We start from the raw sequence: 21277 nt of genomic DNA, 5'->3' as shown, positions 1-21277 counted from the left end.
ACATATATATATATATATGTATACGAGGATTTATTATGAGAATTGGCTCACACAATTATGGTGGCCAAGTAGTCCCAGGACAGGCAATCTGCAAGCTGCAGGCCCTGGGATGCTGGTAGTGTGGTTCAGAATGAAAGCTCCAGGACCTGAAGGATGACTGATGTAAGACCTGGAGTCCAAAGGATGGAAAGCCTGGCTTCTGGTATACAAGGCCACAGAAAAATTTTGTCCCGGATCTCAGAGACCAATTCACCTATATTTGTTCTCTCTTTGTCCTCAGTTGATTAGATGGGACTCACCAACATAGAAGGCAGATCTTCCCTACCAAATCCACTCAGACTCACACTATTTGCTTTTGGAAGCACCCTCACAGGCATACCCAAAATAATACTTTACCAAGTTGCTATTCTTTAATTCAGCCAGGTTGATACATAAAATTAAGTTCACAAGTTCACCCTTTGTCAATGTGGCATCAATACACATCTTAAACCTCACTTAATTTCCAAATAAATAAAGTAAGAGGTGACACTTACACCTAACATGATGCAATTATTCTGTGATTGTGATTTTTCAGGATTTTAGCATTTAGGGACTTTTTATTTTAGGGATTTAGACTTTAGAGATTTTGATCTTTAGTAATTTTGATCTTTCATAATTTCAACATTGGGGATTATGGCATTTGGGATTGTGTTTTCTGGGATTATAATCCAAACTCTTCACATATGCATATCTGTGCAAGTGTACATATATGGAGGTGTCTGTGACAGTGTGTGTGAGTGTGTTGCCATCCAATATTGGGTGATTTTAATTTCTCTACATTTCCTTATTTCACCACCTATTTTTCAAGTCTCTACATTTCATCATACAATGTACTGCTCAAGAAAATAAAATGGTGATAAATAAGATAGTCCTTATCATAATAAAATGTAATCTCAGGGGAGAGATATGAATTTATATGTAAAATAACTGGCAAGTGCTCTGAAGGAATTATTCATAATCTTATGTGCATCTGCAAGAGGACACTTGGCCTCACCTGAGGGCCTAGCAAAGCCTCACAAAGAAAGTGGCATTTGTGTTAAAATCTGAAGAATAAGCAGCACTTAACTATGCAAAAATATGGAAAGTTTTTTAACACAGAGAGATATCAAGTGAAAGTACCCAGGGGTATAAAGGACATGGCACTTTTGAAAACCAGTTTGATTAAAATGCAAGTACAATAAAGAATGGATCTGGAGTGTAGCTATTGGGGCAGGAAGGGACCAAATTATTCATTACAGTAGGGCCTTACATATGAGCTCCACAAAACCTGTCCTCCTCTCGCATCGTATTCCCACCCTCATTCCGTCCAAACCAGGGACAAACATTCTTCTGAATTTAATGTGTCCTATTTTGCTTGTAGGTCTTCATATAACATATGTATCTATTTTGAATATGTGTAAATGCTATCATGATATACATTTCTTTCTGTTTTCATCTTTTGTTTTTCACTCAACACTGTTTTAAAAACTCAACACTGTTATGTGTGTACTTCATCCAGTACTTCTAGCAACTGTGTTGTACTCAGCATTTCATGAAGTGCATTTCAAATATTTTATACAACTGTTTCCTTAAAGACAAATACTTCAAATTCTTCTTCGTTACCATAATTATGTTCCATTAAATATTCTCATGTATGTACTTTCATGGCTATATGTGTGATATGTCTTCAACATACATATGGATAAAATACATTTCTGGATAGCAGTGTCATGAGTTGCAAAATGGTCACAAATTCTTTCTCTTAACTTTTTCCATACTTGGAAAAAAATGGTCTCATTTTCTAACTCTTGTATCTGAACTAGCCTTGTGATTTGCTTTGGCCAAAGAGACAATAGGAAATGCGTTGCAGGCTGGGACTTTACAAATACTTGCACATTAGAGCTTGCTGTATTGATATTTTGGACAACGCCCCATGAGCAAGCCTGAACTAGCCTTCTGGATTTTGAGATACATGGTCTAGCCACCAAAATCACACCAACTGAGAGCAAGTCAACTCACTGAAACAGAGCAGACTAATGTACCTGCAAGGCACTGCAAATATCCGAGCAAGTCCAACTCAGATCACCAAAGGACATGTCCAACTGAATTCAATTCAGTTATGAATTGCATGAGGATTTGTGTTTAGAGTAACTGTTTGAAGTGTTAAAATTTTTTAGTTTTAATGCAATGACAGATAAAAGGTATAGAAATGGGCATGTGAACCTGAAGTTCTGCTGTAAGAAAAGCCTAAAATGTGGGCAGAAGAAGAAAATGTAGTAATGAAAGTGGTAAAACAGGCTTGTAATGTGGCAATTCATGACATACAGTAGGAGAGCAATTAAATCTAACATTTTTGGCAAGTTGGAAATTAGAAAATGTGCTTAATGGACCCGTGGAATTCGGCAAGATGATGCCAATGCAGAATGTTGAAATATCGACTGGATTTATTCTGCTTCCTATGTTCAGACACAAGGTAAGAAAGATGAGTTAAAGTCAGGGTTTCTAGAACTCAGCACTATTGAAATTTGAGGCTAGATAAGTCTATGTTGGGGGATGGGGTTGAAGAGTCCATGTTTGACAGAATTACTGATCTTAAACACTAAACGCCAGTTGCACCATTACCCCCAGGCATAGCATCAAACTTAACTCCAGACATTTCCAAATGCCCTCTAAAGGGAAAATCACAATGCTGAGCTAAGTAAGAACTTTCTGGTTTGTAAGCAGGTTTTGGAGAGAATACAGAAGATTCTGCAATGGCTGCACTGAGAAATAAAAGTGTTTTTCATCTCCAATTTACCAGTCAGTAAAAGATGCTCAAAATGAAACAAGACCTAAAACAAGGCCTAAAGCCTGTGTCTATAAGACCTTATGATAAAATCTTTGAAAAATTTGAAGTGGTGGTGCCTTATATACCATCTAAGTTAAGTAAGAGACTTTCTAAAAATAGTCTTATTCTAAAGAAGCACAGACATGGAGAAGTGTATCTTGAAAAGCATTGGGATGAGGGGTGTGGTGTATCTCAATGGAATAGTCTATACTGTGATATATACAACTTTTTTCTTTCATAAGTATTTTAGAAATAGGTTTTTGATTTCCACGTGAAATATTTTATTATTTTGTTACCTAATAAATTTGTTTGGAGAGAGCAAGCATATATCTAATATTAAGTCACTTTATCCAAGAATACTTACAAATTTATCTTAGCTTCTATATTATTTTCTTGATCTGTAAATTTTTATCCTTTGGGAACTTGTGAAATATTAAATTAATTATTAGAGATTTTATTATTTTGATGATATTGTGAATGGCTTGCTATTCTTAATATGTTTTTACTGTAAACGAGTTCCTGCATGATACTCATCACACCATAAATTACATTTACTTATTTTTAGAAAATTGCTATTGAATTTTATAACTTGATCTGGTATCAGTCAACCTTGCTAAGTTATTTGATTAACAACTTACGATTTTCTTGGCTTTTGAACGTAGAGGATAATGTCATCTTTCAAAAATGAGAATTTTATGTCTTTTATTCAGGTTTTATAAAGCCCTCATAGGTTTGTTTTTATAGTTGCTATTTTGTTTGTTGGTTTGGTTTGGTTTTGATATATTGCATTGTCTAAGACCTTTACTCTTGTGTTAAGCAGTAGCAATTATGGTGCTATTCAAGTCTGTTTGTGAAACTTTGGGACACCATTTTACTTTTTATCTATTAAGGATACCTTTGCTAAAGGCTTTTGGTATTTAACTTTTTAACGCGTCAAATAAATTTCTCTATTCCTAGTTTTCTAACATTTATTATCTAAATAAGTTACAATCTTTTAGATGCTTTTGATTCTTTATTAATTGATCATAATAGATTTTTAGTTGCTCTATTAATGTGGTTATTTCTTTGTATATACTTTCTAACATTGAACCACTTTTACATTCCTCATTGTATTGGCTCTCTTGGGCCACCATAAAAAAATACCACAGACCGGGTGGCTTAGACAACGGACATTCATTTTCTCACGGTTCTGGAGGCTAGAAATCTATTTCACGTTAGGGCTCTTTTCCTAATTGCAGGAAGTCTCCTTTTTGCTATGCTCCCACGTGGTCAGAGAGAGAAACAGCTCTTTGGAAATCCTCCTCCGTTTATAAAGACACCAAATCCATAGGATTAGGGCCCCACCCTTATGACCTGATTTAAACTTAATTACTTCCCTAAAGACCCTATCTCAAAATACCTTAACATTAGTGTCTAGGAGTACAACATACGAATTTTGAGAAACACATTTCAGTATATAACACGAGCTAAAACTAATTTGATTGTGTTGTATATTCATTGTGGCACTGCTCACAATAGCGAAGACTTGGAACCAACCCAAATGCCTATCATTGATAGACTAAAGAAAATGTGGCACATATACAGCATGGAATACTATGCAGTCATACAAAAGGATGAATTCATGTCCTTTGCAGGGACATGGATGAAGCCGGGAACAGTCATTCTCAGCAAAGTAAGACAGGAACAGAAAACCAAACACCGCACGTTCCCACTCATAAGTGGGAGCTAAACAATGAGAATACATGGACACGGGGAGGGAAATATCACACACTGGGGCCTGTCAGGGGGTGGGGGACTAGGGGAAGGATAGCATTAGGAGAAATACCTAATGTAGATGACAGATTGATGGGTGCAGCAAAACACCATGGCACATGTATATCTATGTAAAAAATCTGCATGTTCTGCACATGTACCCCAAAACTTGAAGTATAATAAAAAAAGTAGCCGGGCGCGGTGGCTCAAGCCTGTAATCCCAGCACTTTGGGAGGCCAAGATGGGTGGATCACGAGGTCAGGAGATCGAGACCATCCTGGCTAACACGGTGAAATCCCGTTTCTACTAAAAACACAAAAAATGAGCCAGGCGTGGTGGCGGGCGCTTGTAGTCCCAGCTACTCGGGAGGCTGAGGCAGGAGAATGGCATGAACCCGGGAGGCGGAGCTTGCAGTGAGCTGAGATCCGGCCACTGCACTCCAGCCTGGGCGACAGAGCAAGACTCTGTCTCAAAAAAAGAATAAAATAAAATAAAATAAAATAAAATAAGTAATTGTAATTGAATTGAAGTAGTAGTAATACATAGAAGTCAAAGGAAAATTGAAAAGTGAGAAAAAGTGAAGATTAATAGATCAATTCAATGAAATCTGGTATGAAAGTTATGATGGGTTGATTGGCAATATGGAAAAATGTGATGTTATGAAACCATGATTAGATAAAGTAACTCCATATTTTTCTGAGGCAGACACAATTTTCAGCAAAGATATAACCTAGTTTTTAAATTCTCAACTATTGAGTTTGATGAGACAACACAGAAAGATTCAGCTCCAGTAGAGAAAGGAATGCCTTATTCTTAATTTCAGGGGAATATTTAAATATCAATACATATTCACAATTTTTTTCTTAAAAATTTAACTGAAATCATTAATTAGAAAGAAGGTTTCCATATATTCCCAATAGATGTTTAAGGTGATAAATATAGTAACATTTTGGGAAGAGAGAGGGATTATTGTGTAGTGCATGAGATAGCTACACCTTATTGGATTCACATTGTGTGATATGATCCCTTAATCTGCCAGATTGAGGTTGTGGCTTTTCGCAGTTACCAAAAAGTTCTGTCTTAGTTTTATCAACTTTAATATGGAACAATATTAGTGCACACCTGATGTGTTTACCATGATGATTAAGTTACATAATTTGTATAAAGAATATAGAATACAGCCTAAAGCAAAATAAGCTGTCAATATTTATTATATTTATTATTATTTTGTAAATAAATTCTTGCAAGTTGCTACAAGGCAAGGAATAAAAATCAAGTCAATGATTGTCCAAATAGAGAAAAAAATTGATTGGTTATGTTGTTTATATTATTGAGGGCAGATACAAAAAGTAAAGAGAAGTTGAAAGCATTACTTATATTGTTGTTCTGAGAACCCTAGAGCATTCCAGAATTGAATTAAATAAAAACATCAAGTCACTAGTTCCAGTATAATGAATGTAATGGTATAAATTTTTTTTCATTATTTTGTTCCAGATATTGCAACATATTTTATTACAATATGAATTCACAAGCAATATCCTAAATTAAAGATTGTTTTTATGTGCCTTAAAATCATCAACATGTGAATTAACCTCATTTTGTTCCCAAGGTCTTATTTCCTTCAAAGGGCTTTTCAAAGGCTGTCTGGATTAATTGACAAGAAAAACAGTGAAAAGATCAAAGGACTGTCAAAGACATTCAATGAACGATTTAAATAACTGGTAACAAATCTTGAAAGGTGGTCATTGAAATAGCATTGACATAATTTTGTAGAATATAATTTGTTGTCTTGAGAGAATTTTAAATACTTTGTCTGGAACCCTGTAACAGGCATCATCAAAACTGATCAATTATGTGTTTAATATATCAAGTGAAACAAGAATTTTCTGCTTTAAAGATTGTTAAGTGGTTGATGTTTCATTCATAGGAGCTTACTATTGAAGATCATATTGACATTAAAATGTAAAGTTTAAAAGAAGAAAAAAAAAGTAGTGGTAACAAGGAATACAGTTCTCCTAGAAGTTGTTTCCGTAGAATAATCTCACAGGATTTTGCCTTCATAAAATGTTTGAATCATAAAAAAGTTGTATTTAAATTTTAATGAATTAAGAAGTTCTTTGGATGCACAAGAGCGCTTACTCTTATCCCGAGAAAATTTATTAGGGAGAGTAGATACTATCTATCTCCACCCCAAATTCAAATGACTTCACATTTAAGTGGCCCCAGTAAAGCCAGCAGCAGAAATATATACATTCTGTCAAGGGAACATATTGACAGATTTTTATAGAGTATTTTACTTTTCATAGTTAATAAATATTCGAAAACCATTCATTATTATTTCATGTTATTTTCAAATTTACTTTATCTAGTTTGATTACTGTGTTATAATAAAAGATGTAGAACAAAATCTCCATTCATAATATTGCAGTTTTAGAAAAGGTTTCTACCACAGGCAGCTTGATACTGTAGCAGAAATATAAATCAGATTGTATGTTAGATTCTCTGTGTGTGTGCACATATATATACATATACACACACACACATATATATATGTATATGTATCTGTCAGGTTGGTGCAAAAATAATCACTGTTTTTCCCATTACTTGTAATGGTGGAAACTGCAATGACTTTTGCACCAGATGAATATGTCCAATGTAGGGCAAATTTTGTCTTCTCAATTCTTCCTTTGCTTCAACTAATCTGAGTCCCTACACTGGACCAGACAATGCGCTATATTAGAATAAAAATATAACAACAAATAAGATAATTTTTATTCTAAGGAAACTTCCAGTTTAGGGGTAAAGAGGCATATTAATTCAAACATGAAATAACAATTAGAAGTGCTGTGAAGAAAATACGCAGGTTTTCATGAGAGTCTGTAAGAGGTTACATGGCTTGGTCTGAAGGTGTAGTGAAGGCTTCAATGAGAAAATGAGATTTTAGTAGGGATCTGAGGATGAGGAGGAGTTAACAGGCAAGGAGGTAGAATACAGAGGTGGAAAAACATAAGAGTGTAAGGATCATTTTGTGGTACTGAAAAAAGATGTGTGACTAAAATACAAGTTCATGGCCAAGATGGATGTGAGGCCAAATAGGTATAAAGAGACCACAGTATGAGTTGAATTGCATTTGACTGATAGAATAACACATAGAAAACTGGCATCTTGAAAATGTTTAGTCTACTCCTTCATGAATCTAGGATACCCACCCATTAATTGAGGCCTTTATCTTGAAGTTATTTTGTCAGATACAGTTCTAACGGTTTTACATATTTTGCTTCTATTATCAAAGGTAGTTTTTTTCAGTGGATCACCTGAGGTCAGAAGTTCGAGACCAGCCTGGCCAATATGGCGAAACCCCGTCTCTACTAAAAGTACAAAAATTAGCCAGGCATGGTGGCGGGTCTCTATAATCCCAGCTACTCAGGATGCTGAGGCAGGAGAATCACTGGAACCCAGGAGGCGGGGGTTGCAGTGAGCTGAGATCATGCCACTGCACTCCAGCCTGAGTGACAAGAGTGAGACTCCATCTAAAAAAAAAAAAAAAAAAAAAAAAAAGACAAAAAAAGAAAGAAAGAAATAAAACTGGAGTCCTAAATGTATCTAGCAGCCTTGCTAAATTTATTCATGTCTCCCATTAGAACTTGTAGCAGAATATTTGTCTGTTTAGATGAACAAAACATTCATAAGAACTTGCTCTCCAATCTGTATGCCTTTATTTTCTTTATCTTAAGGTATTATTACTAAATTTATAATTTAGTAGTAACAAATTAATTAATAAGGTCATGGGATATGTTAAGAAAACATACACCAGCAGTGTAGACTAAAATTGCAAATAATTATTTAATAAGTGTGGTGAGAGTGAACATTTTAACTTTGTTTCTGATATCAGACAAAATGTAGTCTTTCACCATTATATATGATGGTGGCTATATGTTTTATATAGGTCACTTTCAATATATTGAGAAGATACATTTTTATTTCTATTTTTTTGCAAGTTTTTATCCTGAGTTTGTTAAATTTGCAATTTAAAAAATTCTGTTTAGTTTAAGGACTGGCAAACAGCTCGTGGGACAAATCGGGCCTGTAGCCTATTTTCGGTATGACCTCCAAGCTAAGGAGAGATTTTCATTTTTAAAGGTGCGTGCACATGAGAGAGAGAGAGAGAGCCAGAGAGAGACAGAGATACAGAGACAGAGCAAGACAGAGGCAGAGACAGAGGAATATTGAAAAAGGAAAGAAGTGGAGGAGGAGAAAAGAACATGCAATAAGGTATACATGGTCCTATAATCAAAATCTCTTCTATTAATATCTTGCCTTTACAGAAATAGTTTGTTGACCCTAATTTAATACATGTCTTTACTTTTTAATTTTGTTAATATATCAAATTGCAGTGATTAATTTTGAATCAATCTTGTTGGGGATAACACCCAATTAGCCATTAAGTATTATCTTTTTTTATGTTTCTGAGTTCCATATGATAATATTTTGGTAAAATTTTTTTGTTTAATATTCATGAGAGATAGTTGTTTGTAGTTTTCTTTTTTCTATGTCTTTGTCTCTGATTGTGGTAGTGGATAGTATTGCCCTTATAAAGAACTTGAATGGGTTTCATCTTTCTCTTCTTTCTTGAATATTTCGTATGCTATGGCTGTCATTTCTTTCCTAAATGTCTGGTGTGATTTCAGGGAAGTTACAGGGAAGGAAACTGATCTTGGAGTTTTCTGTGTTGCAATCTTTTAATGTTTAATTCATTTTCTTTAATAGATATAAAGCTATTCAAGACATACATTTTTATTTTCAATGAGCTTTAGCATTTGTATCTTTCATGGAATTTGAACTTTTCATCTGTTTTATCAAATTTATTGCATAAATTATCTACAATATTTCCTTATTATAATTTTAATACCTGTAGGATACGAAGTAATTTTTTTCTTCATTTTTTTTTTTTTTTTTTTTTTTGAGACGGAGTCTCGCTCTGTCACCCAGGCTGGAGTGCAGTGACCGGATCTCAGCTCACTGCAAGCTCCGCCTCCCGGGTTCACGCCATTCTCCTGCCTCAGCCTCCCGAGTAGCTGGGACTACAGGCGTCCGCCACCTCGCCCGGCTAGTTTTTTGTATTTTTTTCGTAGAGACGGGGTTTCACCATGTTAACCAGGATGGTCTCGATCTCCTGACCTCGTGATCCGCCCGTCTCGGCCTCCCAAAGTGCTGGGATTACAGGCTTGAGCCACCGCGCCCGGCCTTTTTCTTCATTCTTGATTTGTCTATTTGAAACTTCCTCTTACTCAGTTTCTTCAAAGATTTATCACTTTTATTAATCCTTTTAAAATTTCAACTTTTATTTTTATTGATTTTATTTGCTTTTATTCCTTCAATGTTATTGATTTTTGCTTTTATAGTCCACATCTGTTTATCACTGTTTGCTTTAGATTTAATTTCCTCTTCTCTTTTTTTCTCTTCTAATCACTGATATCTCTATATCTCACAAATTTTGGCTGTGATTTAATTTTTATTTATTTCAAAACAATTTAAAATTTTGGGGAATTTTTCTTTGATTCATATTTTACTTAGTTTTGTTGTTTGATTTTAAGCATTTGGAGGTATTCAGCTATTTCACACTTTTTGATTTCTACTTTAATTCTGCTATAACAGGAGAACATACCTTGTATAATTTAGTTCTTTTAAGCTTATTAAGGTATATTTTATTGGTCTGAACGTGGTCTATCTTGTTAATATTTCATATTACTTGGAAAAACTTTATATTTTGCTGGTAGGTGAAGTGTCTTATGAAAATCAAGTAGGTTAATAGGATTGATTTGTTTTGCATGTCTTCTAGATTCTAACCGATTTTCTTATTTTTTTAATCAATAAATGAGAGAGTAGCTTTTGTCTTCCAGTGTAACTAGGTTTTTAATCTATAATGCTGTCCTTTATTTATGAATTTGGAAAACCATTCACTTGGAATGTTTTCATATTATTCACACTCAATGTGTTATTACTATAGTTGTATAAAATCTATGTACTTATGTAAGTTGTATGTAACACATTCTTAATATGATTGGATCTAATAGTACCATATTATGAACATTTGTTTGTTTCATCTTTCTTTGTTCCTTTCTCCTCTGTTTTTGCATTCTTGTAGATTAGAGTCCAATTTTTTATTTCATTTTTTCCTCTGTTTTGACTTTCTAGTTATAAATTTTATTTAACCTTTGCCCTAGAGGTTATACATCTTTGAGTTTACTTACAAAAAAAAATTATACCAAATAGTATAATAATCTTTCAACAATATAATGTTTCTTACCACCTACTCATTATACTATTGTTGTCATTTTATTTCTACTTATGATAAATCCTCACAATACAATGTCACTATATTTGCTTGAGATAGCCAATTCTCTTTTAAAAAGCACTTTTGCTAAGATATAATTGACATACAATCAACTGCACATACTGTGTACAGATTTAGATATTGAGATGTGTATATACTTCTAGGAACTTTTCATAATAGTCAAGATAATGAATAAACTTTCCTCGTGTCCCTATGTAATAACTGCTCCCAGCCTTTTCGTTCTGCTTCTTTTACCAAGCTAATCACCAATGACTTTTCTGTCAGTAAAGATTAGCTTGCATTTTCTAGAATTTTATGCAAATAAATTCAAAGAGTAATGTTTTTTTCCAGCTTATGTCCTTCAACATAATCACTTGGAGATGCATCTATGTTGTAGTGTTTATTGGTGACACATTACTTATTATTGAAGAATAGTATTTAGCAGTTTATTGATTCACCTGTTGAAAGACATCTGGATCATTTTCAAGTTTGGCAATTATAAATAAAACTTCTATAATATTCACGTTCATGTCATCTCTGTCATTTGATATTATTTTTGAATTATTTAAATGACATTAGAAAAGACAATGAAATTACAAGTATAATAATTAAAATGAAAGAATTGGTTCGATTTCTACTTGTAGATGGTATGGCAGGAAAACTAAGATGTACAAGTAAAAACAAAAAATCCCACAAACAAAAAATAACACTACTAAGATATTGCAAAATATAGCATTAATGTGAATGACTTTCATAGAATTAGGCACAAACACTTAAAAATATCATTATATCCCTTCTTAAGAAATGCCTTTTTAAAATATCTAGTTTTAACCTTTAGAAATAATGTACAAAATATATTTGTGAGAAAAATTTCAAAACATTTCTGAAACGGAAAAATTGACAAGTAAAAAGAGTAACACACTATGTTTTTTGACAGAAATATTAAACAGAATATATCAATAACGTCAATGATAACAAATATAATTATATCAAAATTAAAACAGTACAGAGTTTTCCCAGAACTCATAAAGTAAATTCTAATATTTATATAGAGGCAGTTGTATACCTGAAACTGTGGTACATTGGAGCAAAGAGGAAGTCTATATTAATCATATATTAAGTACTCACACAGCTTTGATAACTAAAAAAGTGTGTCTTTGGCATATGCATAGACAGCAAAAAGAAACAGATTGGAAGATACAAAAATAGACATCATTTCTATGTATCAAATGAAACATCAAATTAATTATATATAAAGATTAACCTTTCAAAATTAAACAAAATAGTCTCAAAGCAGGTGAAACTAAAGAACATGTGGTTTATTAATATATTCAAGGAAGGTGAATCTATAAAGAAAAACAGGAAAATTATAAACTGAAATTCAGGATTTTGAACAGAGAAGAGCTAGATGAGAGTCATATACAAAGAAGCTTCTAAGTTACAGAAAAATAACTTTGGTTCTTAAATATTTAGGTCTTATAGCCATGATCATTCAGCAACTACCCAAACCACTTCTTAGTAATTGGTTTGACTCTTTTAACTGTCTGGTTTAGTAAATGCCTTAAGTTAAAAAAGAATAATAATAATATTATTTTCTTTTTTTGAGATAGAATCTCACTCTGTCGCCCAGGCTGGAGTGCAATGGTGCGAACTCGGAGATGGAGTTTCACCATGTGAGCCAGGCTGATCTTGAACTTCTTGACCTCAAGTGACTCACCTGCCTCAGCCTTCCAAAGTGTTGAAATTACAGGAGTGAGCCACTGCACCCGGCTAAAAAACATAATAGTCCTCTATAAATAAAAGCTACTTTTCTAATAAAAATAAAAACATTTCAAATAATATTAATTTCTTTAATTGGTGAAGAATAATACTTAATGTGAATATTGTTCATCTTTAAAAAAAACTGTCTATGTTTGTGTTTTCTTATGTTTTCATACTAATGCCAATGATTGTTATAGAATTAACATAGTTGTAGAATCTTTGATACCAGAGCGTATCTCTCACTGCCCTTGGGCAAGACGCCCACAAATTCAGAGTCCCCAGCTGAGGTGGGTTATAGTCCCTGGCAAGTGTCCTTGGAAGTAACAGCTGGTCTTGGATTTTAATTAGTGTGGGTTTATTTAGGATCCCCAAGCTACTTTTTCCACATACAAACTAAAAAGTGAACTGAACATATATTTAGAAGTATAGTGCAAATCTATATGAAAATTTTCTCATTTTCAACTAAAACAAACAAAAAAATTGCTTTAACACGTGTCAATGGGAAAAGCTTTAAATCAACTAGCTGCTTAAACATTTCTATTCTACTTTGCAGTTCGAAATAAATCGTAATGGTGTTCTAAATTCTTACAAAAGGTGGACAATGATAACTTACTCTAGGGAGAAAAAAAAAGTTGTTTTTTCTATTTTAAATAAAGTGCTAATGGCTATTACTACTCAATAAGATCATAACCTGCTAACTAGATATAAGTATTTCCTGTGAAACTTAAAGCTTATTACACAGAGACAAAAATCTAAAAGTTTTACATGTGATTGCTGCAAGATTTCTTTTCTTATTAATTTAACCCATTGAAAATAATGAGTCTTTATCATTTAGCACTGAAAGTTAAGGGTTCTTTTAAACTCAAAATGAACATGGAAATTGTTATTTTACTTTGTCATTATTGTTATTTAAAACTTAATTATAGCAGATCTTGCTGGCAGCATTCTATTGTAATTGCAGTTTGTCACGAGTTTATGACTCAATGATTTTCATTCATATAAAAACAAACCAGAACACAAAGTTGCCAGCCTGTATTTAATTTGTTTTCTGAAAAAACTTAAATGAGTTATTTTTATCATTTATCACAAAAGACACAGAATATAAATGAACGTATAAACCAATAATACATTTTTTAAATATCCATATTTTGTTGTTACAGAAAATGAGGTCATGTTAATTAAAAAATATATTTATGAATATTTTTCTCACTTAAATTCAGTTGTCAGTTGCAATCTAAATTTGACATCAGCATGATTACTATTATTAATAGTAATGGTAATTAGCTTGAATAATAGTAATTATTAATAATAATTCTAAAAATACTATTTTACACACTAATATGACCCTAAAATTATGTTGAAAATGACATTAAGTGGACACTGAAAAAATTACTGTTCATCAGAAATACTTGAAATTTTTTAAAAAGCCATCATGAAAAGATAAAGGTAGTTTGCAGTTTTGTAAATTAAAACATTCGTTAAATATAATGAGAGAGTTGCATATAAATTGTTTCATAAAATCATGTTTTCTGCTGTGTGAATTAAGCCTCATTTATTGATATAATATTTTCTTTTTACTATGACTTAAAATGTGGCAGAATAATTAAGAAAAATATAGACCCTCATTATTATGACATAGAATGTGGTATAATGCATCTGGCTGAGATGCATTACACAGGATAATAATTACTTAGGGTACTAGAGGTATTCATCCAGACTCACAAAATAGTGTTGCTAGTATGGCATTATAGTGTAGTTTATGTAGTGTAGGTACATTTGAGAGTTCTATGTAAATGAAAACCCCTATAAATAAATAAGGAGAAATAATTATTTAAATTCAAAGTCAAAGTTCTTTGAAAAGACTGATAAAACTGATAAACCTTTAGAAAGTCTCACCAAAAAAGAAAATTAGAGAGTAAAGACACAAATTGCTAACATAAGAAATACAATAGTGCATATAAGTACAGACACTGCAGAAATCAAAAGGATAGTAAGGGAATAATAGAAGTAGCTCTACATATCTGAACTGAACAATTTGGACTCTATAAACCAATTCTTTTAAAAGTACATACTAAAACAATTATTTCGGTATAAAATACATAATTTAAAAGCCTTGTAACTATTAAGACATGAATTCATAATTTTTAAAACATCCCAACAAGAAATCTTCTGGCCCTGACATTCATTGAAGAATTCTATGAAACACTCAAAAAGGAATTAAAACAAATTCTACACCTTTTTTTTTAATAGAAAAGAAGTAAATACTTCCCAAATAATTCTTTAAAGTCAGTATTATTCTGACTTTAAAACTAGATAAGACACACACACAGACATACACACAAACACACACACACCCGAAAAACTACACATCAGTATCTCTCACAAATATATATGCAAAAATTCTATACCAAATAATAGCAAATAAAACTTAGCAGTACACAGAAATATCTATATACACTCTGACTAAATGAGGTTTATTTTGGGGATGCAAGGCTGATAGTACATTTGAAAAGTAGTTAATTTGTGAAATTAGCAAGCTAAATTTTAAAAAATTACATAATCATATCAATAGATATAGAACAAGCCTTTGACAAAATTCAACATCCATTCTTGATTATAAAAAATCAGAACAATAGTAAATATGTGGGAACTTCCTTGGGTTGGTAAAGAGTATCTACATAAATTGAAGTTGACATCGTATTTAATGGTGAAAGACTGAATGACTTTCCTCTAATATGGGAAATCAAGCAAGGATGCTCACTTTCACCACTAATTCTATTTGATACAAGTGGTTCTAGACAGGGAAACAAGGCAATAAAAAAATTTAAAGCATACAGTTTCAAAAAGAAGAAATAAGACTGCTATTTTGTGCAGATGTCATGAATGTCTGTGTTAGTCTGTTTTCACACTGCTGATAAAGACACACCCAAGACTGGGAAGAAAAAGAGGTTTAATGGACTTCCAGTTCCACGTGGCTGAGGAGGCCTCACAATTATGGTGGAAGGCAAGGAGAAACAAGTCATGCCTTCCATGGATGGCAGCAGGCAAAGAAAGAGCTTGTGCAGGGAAATTCCTCCTTACGGAGGCATCAGATCTTGGGAGACTGACTTACCACCATGAGAACAGCATGGGAAAGACCTGCCCTCATGATTCAATTACCTCCCACCAGGTCCCTCCCACAACATGTGGGAATTCCAGATGAGATCTGAGTGGGGACACAACCACAGCATATCAATATCATAGAAAATCCCAAGGTATCTACAAAATTTTGTAAAGCTAATTAATGCGTTCAGCAAGGTCACAAGGTACAAGATCAACATACAAAATCGTTGCATTTCTATATTCTAGCAATGAACATGTAGACAAAAAAATCAACACTACAATATTATTTAATTATTTAAAAAATGAAATATGTATAACTTTTTAAGTGTCTAGGATTTTTTTGCAGAAAACTATGAAACACTGATGAAAGAAATCACACCATATCTAAATTAATGAGAGATATACCTTGATTGTGAATCGGAAGACTCAACGTGATAAAGATGACAATTTTTCTTACAATTAGATTAAGAAAACTTCTTATCAAAATTTCAACAAGTTTTTTTTAGATATAAGGAAGATTCTTCTAAAAGAATATATGAAAAGGTAAAGAAACTGCTAAAATAATTTTCAAAGATATAATTACTGTAAAATTACTAGACTCATTATACAGCTACAGTAATCAAAGATTGCATGACATTGGCAGAGGAGAAAACATAGATTAATATAATAGAATAGAAAGTTCAGTAATGCCCTTGCAGGAGACTAGCCACATGAATTTTTTGACAAATGTGAAAAAGCACTTCAATGGAGGGGCAATAGCTTTATTTAACAAATAGTGTTGAAAGTAGACATCTATGAACAAAAAAATAAAAATTAAAAAATAAAATTAAAAAATAAGCTTTCCTCATCATAACTTATTTAAAAATTAACTCAAAGCAAGTCATAGAATTAAATATAAAATCTAAAATAATGAAGGTTTAAAAGATAAAAGAGTAGAAAATCTTTAGAATCTAGATCTCGGCGAAGGTATGATGAAGGAAGGTATGATGAAGGTATGGCGAAGGATGAAATAGGGCACCAAAAGCATTATCAATAAAATAACTGATAAACAGGACTTCATCAAGATGAATTTTTTCTCCGCAAAAGATCATACTAAGAGGAAGAAAAAACAAGGTATGAGCTGGAACAAAATATTTGCAAACCATAAATCTGACAATAGAAATTATATCTAGAATATATAAGAAATTCTCAAAACTCAAAAATCAAATCCAAGTAGAAAATGGGCAAAATACATAAACAGCTATTTTTTCTGAAAGTACTGTACATATAATGGCTAGTAGGCACATGATAAGCTTTTCAATATCATTAACCATCAAGGAAATCCAAATTAAGACTATGATGATATATCACTACAAATCAATTAAAACAGCTTTTAAAAGGAACAGTAAAATATTTAATGATGTTTCTTTTTTTTATTTTTTATTTTATTTTATTTTATTTTATTTTATTTTTTTTTGCGACGGAGTCTCGCTCTGTCGCCCAGGCTGCAGTTCAGTGACGCGATCTGCAAGCTCCGTCTCCTGGGTTCACGCAATTCTCTCGCCTCAGCCCCCTGAGCAGCTGGGACTGCAGGCGCCCGCCACCACGCCCAGCTAATGGTGTTTCTAATGCAGAGAAACTACATCTCATTTATTACTTGTGAAATCCGAGTTAAATGTCACAGTCGGCCGGGCGCGGTGGCTCAAGCCTGTAATCCCAGCACTTTGGGAGGCCGAGGCGGGCGGATCACGAGGTCAGGAGATGGAGACCATCCTGGCTAACACGGTGAAACCCCGTCTCTACCAAAAAATACAAAAAAACTAGCCGGGCGAGGTGGCGGGCGCCTGTAGTCCCAGCTGCTCGGGAGGCTGAGGCAGGAGAATGGCGGGAACCCGGGAGGCGGAGCTTGCAGCGAGCTGAGATCCGGTCACTGCATTCCAGCCTGGGCGACAGAGCGAGACTTCGTCTCAAAAAAAAAAAAAAAAAAAAAAAGGTCACAGTCACTCTTGAAAACATTTTGGCAGTTTCTTAAGAAGCTAAATATACCCACTCACATAATCCAGCAATTTCCCTCCTAGGCTTTCATCCCAGATAAATAAAAACCTATATGCACACAAATAGGTGTATGTAATTGTTGATAGCCACTTTATTTGCAACAGTCAGAAAGCGGAAACCACCAAAATTCTCCTCCATAGGTGAAAACGATTAAAAATTACCCTGGTGCATCCATATCATGGACTACTACTCATAAATAAAATGTAATGGGCTATTGATATAGGCAAAAACTTCATTGGATCTTAGAGGTATCAGGCTGAGTGAAAAAAAGCCAGTCTCAAGAGGTATCATTATAAATTATTTCATTTACATCACATTCTTCAAATGACAAAATTGAAGAAATTGAAAAAACATTAGGGTTTGCCAGTAAGAAGCTTAAGTTCTGGGAAGAAGCTGGGAAGAAGTGTAAGTTCAATTATAAAAGAATACCACCAGGGACATTTGTGGGGTATGGGATAATTCTGTATGTAGATTGTGATGCTGGTTACACAAATCTACACACGTGATAAAATGGCATAGAATGTGTATTTTGCCAGTGTCAAATTTTTAGCTTTGATATCATAACTGTGTCAGATGTAACAACTGGGGGAAACCAGATGAGCAGTATAAGGGTCTTCTCTGTATTAGCTTCACAACTTTCTTTGAATATATGATTACTTCCAAATCAATAGGTAAAAGTAGACAGACAAAAAAATTAAAAAGAAAATAAATAAACTTGCAGAACTCTGCAAAGCTGGAAATGTAGTTGCAATATTCTTTTGGAGGTTTTCAGAATATAAAAATTAAAGTAGAGTTATTGTATCAGAACTTTATTCTCCTAGAATTTACTTTGAAATGTATATAAATGCATACACACACACACACACACACACACATAAAGCATTACTTCAAATCCTGTGAACATAAATACTAACCCAGAAAACACACTGGGTCTCAAAAATAACAACAATAATGGTAAAAGATATGTATGCTACTAAATATCCTACTATTAATGAAAAAGCTTCAGTTAAACTTTAATTATGACAATCACAACTGGAAATATGCCAGTATCTTAAGAATATTGCTGAAATACTTTTTTTTTTTTTGTAAATTTAAACAGATCATAATCAAAATAAGGTACCTTAACTTCCATTGGGAAATCAAATCACATTGAAAACAATTTAATCAAATATTTAAAGATTGAACATTTAAAACAAATTTAAATAATTATTAAACTAAATTTGAAACAATACATCTACAAATATATTAACTAAAAGATTAAAAGTCATAACACTCAAGACAGCACAGATGTTTCACTAAAAATGCAACATCCATTATAAAAAGTGGAGGGATTCCTACTATCTGTGAATGTGCATGCAAATAGGAGTTTGCAACATTGCCAGGCATTGTGTGACAGCTGGTCTTAGCAGAATGCTGAGTAAATTCTTTAGTTAAATTTAACTATGTGCTAGTTTTTTTTAGGAAATGAATGTCAAATGTCTGTAATGCTAATAATTCTCTTATTAGATTAATACAGTAACACTTCCTCTTATCTAGAGTAAAAATCTGTGGGATTTCATGTCACTACTTAAAACAAGTGAAACAATTATTTATATTTTTGTATCTGGTCTAAGCCTTTTAGAGAAACATTCTTCTGGCCTTACTCGGGGGCAACTTATCTTACAATATTTCACATGTGATGGACTTTTTAATCATATTTTGAAGGCTTAGATGCCAAAAAGGTCACAGAAAAGGGAATTAGACAGAGGGCTCTTGTTTCAATAGAGGAATTGATGGGCTACCCTGTATAAGACAAGCTGTGCCTTCATTTCACATCCTCAGTCCTATTTGTCTTCTAAATACTAGCCCAGAAAACACACTGAGTCTCAAAGATCATAATAATAATGGTACAAAGATATGTATTTCTCACCATGAACCAGTACTAGACTAAATATTTTGTATGTGTCAATTTATTTACTCTTCACAACATTCCTGTGATAATATAATAATCATTAATTTTTAAAATTTTTATGAGAGAAAAAGCCACTAATGGACAGAGATATTGAGTCTCATTAATATTTTCATAAACATACATTTTAAGTAGCATTTGCTAAGTGATAATGAGTTGCACATGTATTCCTGTTTCTTCTCCAGCATTTTTGTCAATGAGACAGAGATGGCTGGCATAACTCCAGGAATTTGAAGTGCCTTTTCCATAGCGTATATTCATCACAATATAAATCTTTGTGAAGTCAGAGATTATATTCACCAGCCCAATAGGCTTTCCTCCACCACCACTTTTTAAATGAGTAAAATGACAACACAAATCATTAATAGAATGGCAGCAAAATACATAGAGGTAAGGCACATTTGAGCAAAGATAATTAAGAAGTTTTACTTTCTTTATACTCTCTTTCTCTATCTTCTAGGTTTCTATAGGGGACTTTGAGGCCTGAAAAGAAGGCGGACCCAAGAATAGAAGAAGCTGATTCTGCTGTTAATATTTCTGTTTACTCTTGGTTATGTACACTAATTTCTCTTGTTTTGTAATCTTCCATTATGGGCACTTCTTTCTTAGGATTTTGTAGGAGGTGAAACTGTTTTGTAGAAGATTTGAATGTCTTTACCCAAAATCTTGGAAGTCCTTTCAAATCCATTAACTCTTAAAATCAAATTATCTACTTGAATTTTTTTAGACCTTCAGACAGCAATCCAACATGAAGTCTTGGTTATAATTTTGAATTTTTAGTGGAGAATGTTTCTTCTCCTCAACTTACCAGTGTAAAATTTATGACACCAAGTTCAATTACCATCTAATTTTGTGATGATTCTTTTCTTATTTATACTTTCATTGATAGTCTTGACGTTTGTGGGTTCCTGTGACCCTCCAGTTTAGCTTTCCATCTTTCACAGTCCCCGAGCCATGGGCATGCCTTTTGCATGTCTATTAACATTGGAATTTCCGCTTCATTCTGTATTTCAGATTTCAGCAATTCAGTTTGCTTTTTGTCAAGCTCAGTTAATGTTTAAAGGAATACATTTTCATAAATAATATGTAATAATTATATATAACACCATATAATAAAAAAGCATTATATAATAAGATATATATAATATATAATAAATAATTTTACATTACTTACATTTATTTTTAAATTAAATTATCTTTGCCATTTAAAATATTAGTCCATCATTATATTATCCCATAGCACATTTAGTTAACAAGTCATTTACTCAACTTTCATTTACCAAGTATTTATATTGTCCCTACTAGGTCTGTGCTAGCTAACTGTGACCTTTGGGTGATTTGTCTTTCCTAAATGTAAATAATTAATGTGTAGTGACTTCGATAAAAACTTACGTGTACAAATAAAACTACCTTGCATATAAGAAGTCCAGAATGAAGCCTAGTAGAAATTACATATGATGTAGTACGAATCTGGTTACATATGTGGTCCAAGCATTTTCTC

The sequence above is a fragment of the Theropithecus gelada genome, chromosome 3 (genome assembly GCF_003255815.1).
Source record: "Theropithecus gelada isolate Dixy chromosome 3, Tgel_1.0, whole genome shotgun sequence".
NCBI classification, from domain to species: domain Eukaryota; kingdom Metazoa; phylum Chordata; class Mammalia; order Primates; family Cercopithecidae; genus Theropithecus; species Theropithecus gelada.
Note: the sequence above shows the minus strand (reverse complement) of the source record.